Genomic DNA, 6,946 nt, shown 5'->3' on the forward strand with positions numbered 1-6,946 from the left:
TTAAATCTACATTGTTTGTTTAAAATCTCTTTTGGAGAATTTCATGCCATCTGGTTAACTTACTTTAAATGACAAAAGCTGTAAGTATTTAATTGAATTCCTATTAATGCACTGTGGTCTCTAAACATGTGAGACTTTTAATGAGCATTTCACCAGACTTACTGAAGAATATTGTCTAGATAAGAATAGATGTTTTGTTAACTCTCTTTGTCACTCCTTTGCTGCTAAGAATACGTGCAAATTATTGCAAAAATGTCATTAAGAGTGATTCAAATTGCTATTTGAAAATAAATCATCACTTCTAAAAATGTCTTCCTACCGTGTTCCTTTATTTCCTGCAGTGTATCCACAGATGTTAGATTTTACTTTCTTTGATTTTTATACTCCAGAAAAACCATTTTGTGAACAGAGACATATACAATTATTTAACCTTAGTGTGACACTGAACAGAGTAGTTTAAAGCTTCTGTTTTGAGTTATTCTCCAAGTGTGAGTGATGTAAAACTAAGAATATGTGCTGGTTAAAAAAATTGACGCTTTGAAGAAAGCATAGCCGGATCATTATTTATGAATGAACTGAGTTCAGGAAATTGTTTGCAAATTGATTTTAGAACTTGGAAAACTTTTTGTTTCCTAGAGAAATTATGGGAAGATTTGGTTTCTTAGCCAATCTGAAAATAGACCTAACACATACCATGCCAGAACCAGAGTTTAAAGTAGCTTTGTTCAGATTGCAGGTCATGACCACACTAACGGGTTCTGAATAAATGTAATAGGCAATGACAATTATTTTTCTAAATGAAAATAATAGAAAATATCACATTAATTCCATAAGAATGTATTTATGAAACCCTTTTTAAGTGTCCTGTGTGTCTGTATTATATATTTGTATACGTGTTTAAAGTTCTGCCTATACTGAGTTATAAAATCAAATGCATTCTACTGTGGGTCACTGCCAAAAAGTTTGAAAATAACTGGTTTAAGCATTCTATAAAAGTCAATCTCTGTCTAAATTCTGTCCCTGACACAGTTCCAAAAGTTGCTGTCCATTAAAGTATTTTTAAACATTTGAGCCTATGGTTTTGCTAGATAAGCAACATGGAACTGCATTTAGAATTACATTCCAATGAAAAATTCAATGAATTTAATTCTGTACAGATATTTCTAAAAATAGTTGTTATTTTCCTCTGTGGTGAATAAATATCAATGGCAAGTAGTTCAAACAAATGAATACAATGCATTTTTATTAATTTTTCTAAAAAAACATACTAAATCAAACATTTCTGAGTTTAGGTAATGTTTAGAGGAATGAAGCTGCTTTGAGGCCACTCTTTAGATCTTGGATCTGTCAGTTGAGGGGCTCATAGGGGTGAACAGCGCACTTCAGAAAAAGAAAGAGCTGGGTCACTTAGGGTATATAGAAGAGAAATTAACATTGATGAACCTCTATTCTTTCTACCAAAGATGGAAACATGGATAAAAGGCATAACTTAACCCATTTCCCATTTGCCCCAAGAATACTCTTATCTCTAATTCTAATCATATACATTTCTCTTACATTAGGATTAGAGACAAGTTCTGTTTAGAAATAACCCCAATAACAGTGTTTATATTTTATTTTCACATTGAAAGTCGGTCAGATTTGCTTCAACCTCAAAGAGTGTGTTTATGTAAAATTGAATAAGCACCCGCATTGAGCTGCATTTTTTTTTTCTAAATAGGAAATGGGTTAAGGAAGAATGAGGCCAACAGAGGCCAGTACAGAGGTAATGCAGGTTTTTTTTGTTTTTTTTTTTTTTTTCATATCTGGGAAATTAAAAAAAAAAAAAAACCTTGAATGATATTTGGTAGGAGGTCTCCTTAAATTTTGTTTTCTTAACATCTATCTGGATTACACTTAGAAGATACTAGTCTTGGGGGAATGAGGAGAAAAAATGAAAATGTAAGTCAGATTATAAATATTTATAGGAAAAGACAGAACTAGGATGGATAATCTGGCTAGAGAGAAACCAGGAGCCACAATGACATTGATTTTGTTCCTGAAACCCATCCAACCTCTATCATTGACGGTTTTTAATAATAAGCAGTGGAATCTAACTCTTGGTAATTAAACAGAAAATGACGTTGGGCTCACAGATTGTCAGAAAAACTGGAGAAATAGGATTGAATCTAAGTCTTGAAAAATAATACTGAAATGTGTGCCAGAGAACTGATATAAGGAGAAAATCATAACTGATGTTGCCATTTGTGCTGCTACCAGAAATTGGACCAAACTCCAGCAGCCACTGAGGCTAGCGCTGATGTTACTTGTATAGCAGAAACTCCACGTGGCAACTAATGCTGTCCTCCAAGCTGGACAATTTAGGCATAAACCTGGATGCAAAATGATGACCCCAGGATCATCACTATCTTGAGCACTTCTTTTTGTAAATTTTATTTTTAATTGACAAATTGTAATATACATTAATGGGGTACTGTGTGATATTTTGATACATGTACACATTGTGAGTACCTCTGAGCCAAAGCTTCGAGTGCATTTGCCTGGGGTTGGTGAAGTCTTGGCCTCCTGCTTGTATCTAGATGTAGAGGAGGCTGAGAAAGCCAGTTTTCTAGATTACTTCTTCAGAAGACTGGACTTATTAGTCAGAAATTCCCCATCAGAGCAAATCTTCTAAATATGCTAGGGAATCTAAAAACATTACTCAGTATAAAAGGCCTTGGCAAGTGCTGCTTCTTGTTGAAAGTCTCTTCTTGAAGATCATTAGTTGACTATCTCTGGAAATCAGGACTGAAATTCAATATTATCTCTTTGGGAAAGTCTCTAGCCTGCCTAAAGCAGGCTCCCAGCACTTTATACTCTCTATTAACTGAAATATCTCATTCATAGTACCCTGCCGGCATCAAAATTTTAATCTCTTTCTCCCCTCCGCTCCCCCCACCACTCCTTTTCCTTCCTTCCTTCCTTCCTTCCTTCCTTCCTTCCTTCCTTCCTTCCTTCCTTCCTTCCTTCCTTCCTTCCTCTCTTCCTTCCTTCCGTCCCTCCTTCTTTAATCGTCTGTATCTCCCCAGTAGAAGAAAAGGTGCAAGGGTAGAATTCTATCTATTTTATTCAAAACTCTATTGTCATCACCAGAGTAGGACAGGGCACATGGTAGTGGTGTGGTAGACACTTCACTGAATGGTTTTGAAAAGCTAATATAACAGGATAGTACTGGACATCTAGAGATCCCAGGGAAATATGTATAGATAGCAGGTTCTACTATATATAGTAGGAATATTAATGGATGTGAGAAACACGCTCACCCATCCAAGCCCATAGAATGGACTTAGAAGCACCAAGAACAGCAAAAGTGAGACTTAATAGTGGTCTTGCAAGATCCGGTGTCTGGTAGGCAGGCATGCCCTGGGTAATCACAGCAGGTAATTTACCTCCTAGCATGCAAGTCCCTTCCCCACTTCCTCATTGGTCAAATACTATGGGGTTACAATCTTCCCAGAAGTCACTTAAATTTAATTATCCCCCTTATAAGGTTATACCCCATTCCCTTCCCCACTTAAGTTTCAATTTCCCAATAATCAAACTCTCTTCCCTTTCATGGGTTGACCCCTCCTCTACATTCTGTTCACTTATCATGACCTTCTAGGAGCACGAGACGTGCAGTTTGTTACTGGTGCTTAGATTTATCGTGCCTTGAAACTGGACCATTTAAAAGGCTTTCTCACATTGGATATAAGTGGAAAGAACTACTGGGAACTGATTTCTGTGCTGCCCTATACCCTAGTCTCTAGACATACAAGTGTGCAGTTCTCTGAAGATTTGCTTTGTAAAGTTGGTTCTTAGAGGGTAAGAGTATCATACTTGGAGATGAGAGAGAAAACTGTGACTGGATTCTAAGATACTGTCTCAACAATTATTTTTTCTTTCACTATTGATTCAACAGATAGTGTTAACTTTGTGGCAGGCACTGTACTTATATGATTACATGGGTTTGTTTCTATTTATGCTCTCAATTCTTCAGGTTTTAAAAAATTTTTCTTCTCAAAAGGAAATCAGCCTCCCTGTTGTTAATTATTTATGTGGTCATGTTTTCCTTCATTGTGATGCTTACATTGATACTGACCAGGCCGCTAAATGTGGGAGAAAACACAATATAAGACTAGAGCTCTGGTCCAGCTTGCCTGGGTTCAATTCTCCCATGCATTCTATGCATTCGTTATTTAACTACTCTGCTTTTTCTCTCAGTTATACCATGGAGATTAAAATAAGAGCCCTATCACAGAGTAGTCCTAAGTATTACATGATTTAATATATGTAAAGCAGTTGGAATACTGCCTGGCAAGTAATAAGCTATATGGAATCATTTGCTATTATTATTACTTGGAATGGGGTTTTTAGTAACTTTATAATTTCTGTTGCTTGAGCTTTACTTCCTAAATATTTAAATGATCAATATGCCCTACTTTCTCTCTCCTGAAATCATTTCTGCTTCCTGTTATTGAAATATTATCTTGATCCAATACATTGGCACGAGAAAAGGCCTGGGAAAGATTAGGAGGTTGATCTAGCAACAGATGGAGGTGCTCACCAAGAACAATCTTTCCATGCTTCACTGCTGGACCCAGGCCCGGCCTGTTAGGTTTTTCTCTCTTCCAAAAGATAAAATAGAAAGAGTTCAGCAGACATCCGTAACCAGATACATTTATCATTTATTTTCTTTAAGCAAAAAGAACATTTGAAGCAAAGATAATGTAGTATGATTTGAATGGTATTAAATTGCAACATAAAGTTCTCTTTTTATTTAGCAAACACAATAGATTCAGACCATCAAAACTTGACAACTCAGGTCTATAGTCAGCAGCCCCTGAAGTCCTTCCCAGTATATCTCCTCTGTTGTTGTAGACCCAGGTCTATAGTAATAAACAAATAAAATTGATTTGATTTACTTATTTAGAGAATGATGCCTTATGTATGTGTTGGAGACTAGCTATGTGTATGTGATGTTTGGTCGTGTGTTTATAAGACTATCTGTACTTATTTTAGGGCATTCCTTCTCATACCAGCAAGTAGTTCAGTAAGAAATATGGGCACATACCTAAGCAAAGTCTGCTATTGCTATCTTCTTCCCAGAGTCTAAAACTAAGACGACGACTCAGAACTTAGGTACGGCAATGGGCGGTACCTTTGAATATATTTAACTAAATGTGACTATTCATATTAATTTTAATAAATACTAACATCTTCTGTAAGTTTTCAAATCAGCGTTTCCTATTTAAAGTTATCTCTAGTTTTACTATTATTTAAAACATTTTATTTAATATGGCTCAAAATGTTGTTTACTAGATTTTTTTCAACACATTTTATATAGAAAGTGAATGTCTATGTATTTGGTCCTATTGACCTTCTACTTGAATTGTAGGTATAGAATTACTGGTTATAGATATATGGAAGGTGCTCATCTTTTATTGCTGCTTGGATATTTACTCCTACTTAGTAGTAACTTACTACGTGAAAGTTCTAACATGAATAACAACAGCAGAATATAGTCTACTTATTTTCCCATCATCTTTTTCAAGGTAGCCTCCCACAAATTTACAAAAGTGTCTACCTTGCTTAGTCCAAGTTATTTCAGTTACATGAAGGTATTCTGGCATAGTAATAAAACAACCAGAAAGTCCTTTGAGTGTGTATGAAGTAGACATTTTTCAATACAGTTTCTAATATAAATCTACTGTTTTCTTCTCATGGAGGTGTGAAGGTGTGCAGAGTACCAATAAAGACTTCAGAAACTCGTAAGCACTGTGTGAAGAATGTTTTTCCTCTGTTCAAGAACAGAATGTTTCAACCTGACAACAAAGATGAGGGTGCCTGTCAAAGATTCAGTTGATAGCTTAAAAAAATTGCTACCTACAATTTTTTCTTTGCTGAGTTGAGTTGCAAAACAGTAAGTAGTCACCCTTTGAATGTAAAATGGAAAACACTCATCTTTAAAAATGACATTGTTTAAAGACAACACAAGAAAAAGAGAGGCCAATATTAAACTCATACTTAAGCTCCAGATTTGCTAATATGCACAGTTACATCTTCTTCTAGGGAAACGTGAATGCTGCTCATATGATAATTTTACAACGAGTGAACACAGTGAAAGTAGATGATAATGAGGGTGATAGGGATGCTCAGCTGGAGATCTACCCTCAGGAAGTTGTTTAAAATATTGGCTATTTGGTACCATCTGTTGAATTCTGTACACTAAAAACAATGCTATTCAAAATTCAATTTTTGTGAGCCAGGAATGAAGGATGTCTCTTACAGGGATCATTTAACAGAACTCATTGAACAGGAGGACAACCATCAGAGAGAGAGTGAAATCTCTTCTGACCATTCCACACCACATTAATTTGAAATGAACTGAGAAAATATAAGCATTAATTCATTCCTGCAAACACATAATCCTCAACTTTACGCAGTAAGTAGAAGCATCCATCCTATTGTGTGTATAAGTAGGTAAAATAAAAATAGCAATGTGGACAGATGATTTGCTTAGTGACTTATACAGGTCCTTACAGAATTTTGTATAATATCTCTTCAATAGTGAGAGAAATTCTATTTTTCTGTTCTGTATTAAATTTAGAGATTCTAGATTTACCATTCTAGCCTCTTTTCTTGAACTCATCAATAGTCTTGTTATGCAAATAAATAGCCAATGATAATAAAGCAAAGACAGCAAACAAAATATATATATTTTATATTTTTTCATTTTTTATAATTTCCATAGGTTTTGGGGGAACAGGTCATATTTTGTCAAATGAGTAAGTTCTTTAGTGTTGATTTGCTGCCCCCATCACCCAAGCAGTATACACAGAACCCAATTTGTAGTCTTTTATTCCTCATCACCTTCTCATTCTTTCCCCACCAAGTCCCCAAGGTCCACTGTATTATTCTTTATGCC

General features: G+C 35.4%; 1 long non-coding RNA gene across 1 annotated transcript; it reads right to left on the reverse strand.

The window, feature by feature from the left end:
• Positions 1-3,887: 3,887 nt before the first annotated feature.
• On the reverse strand, positions 3,888-5,810 carry LOC113224914. Its single transcript, XR_003309544.1, has 3 exons — positions 5,606-5,810; positions 4,586-4,646; positions 3,888-4,127 (listed from the first exon to the last, which is right to left on the reverse strand). It is a non-coding gene; the product is annotated as an uncharacterized LOC113224914 (long non-coding RNA).
• Between the last annotated feature and the right edge of the window lie 1,136 nt (positions 5,811-6,946).

Source organism: Piliocolobus tephrosceles, chromosome 15 (genome assembly GCF_002776525.5).
Source record: "Piliocolobus tephrosceles isolate RC106 chromosome 15, ASM277652v3, whole genome shotgun sequence".
Classification (NCBI taxonomy): Eukaryota; Metazoa; Chordata; class Mammalia; order Primates; family Cercopithecidae; genus Piliocolobus; species Piliocolobus tephrosceles.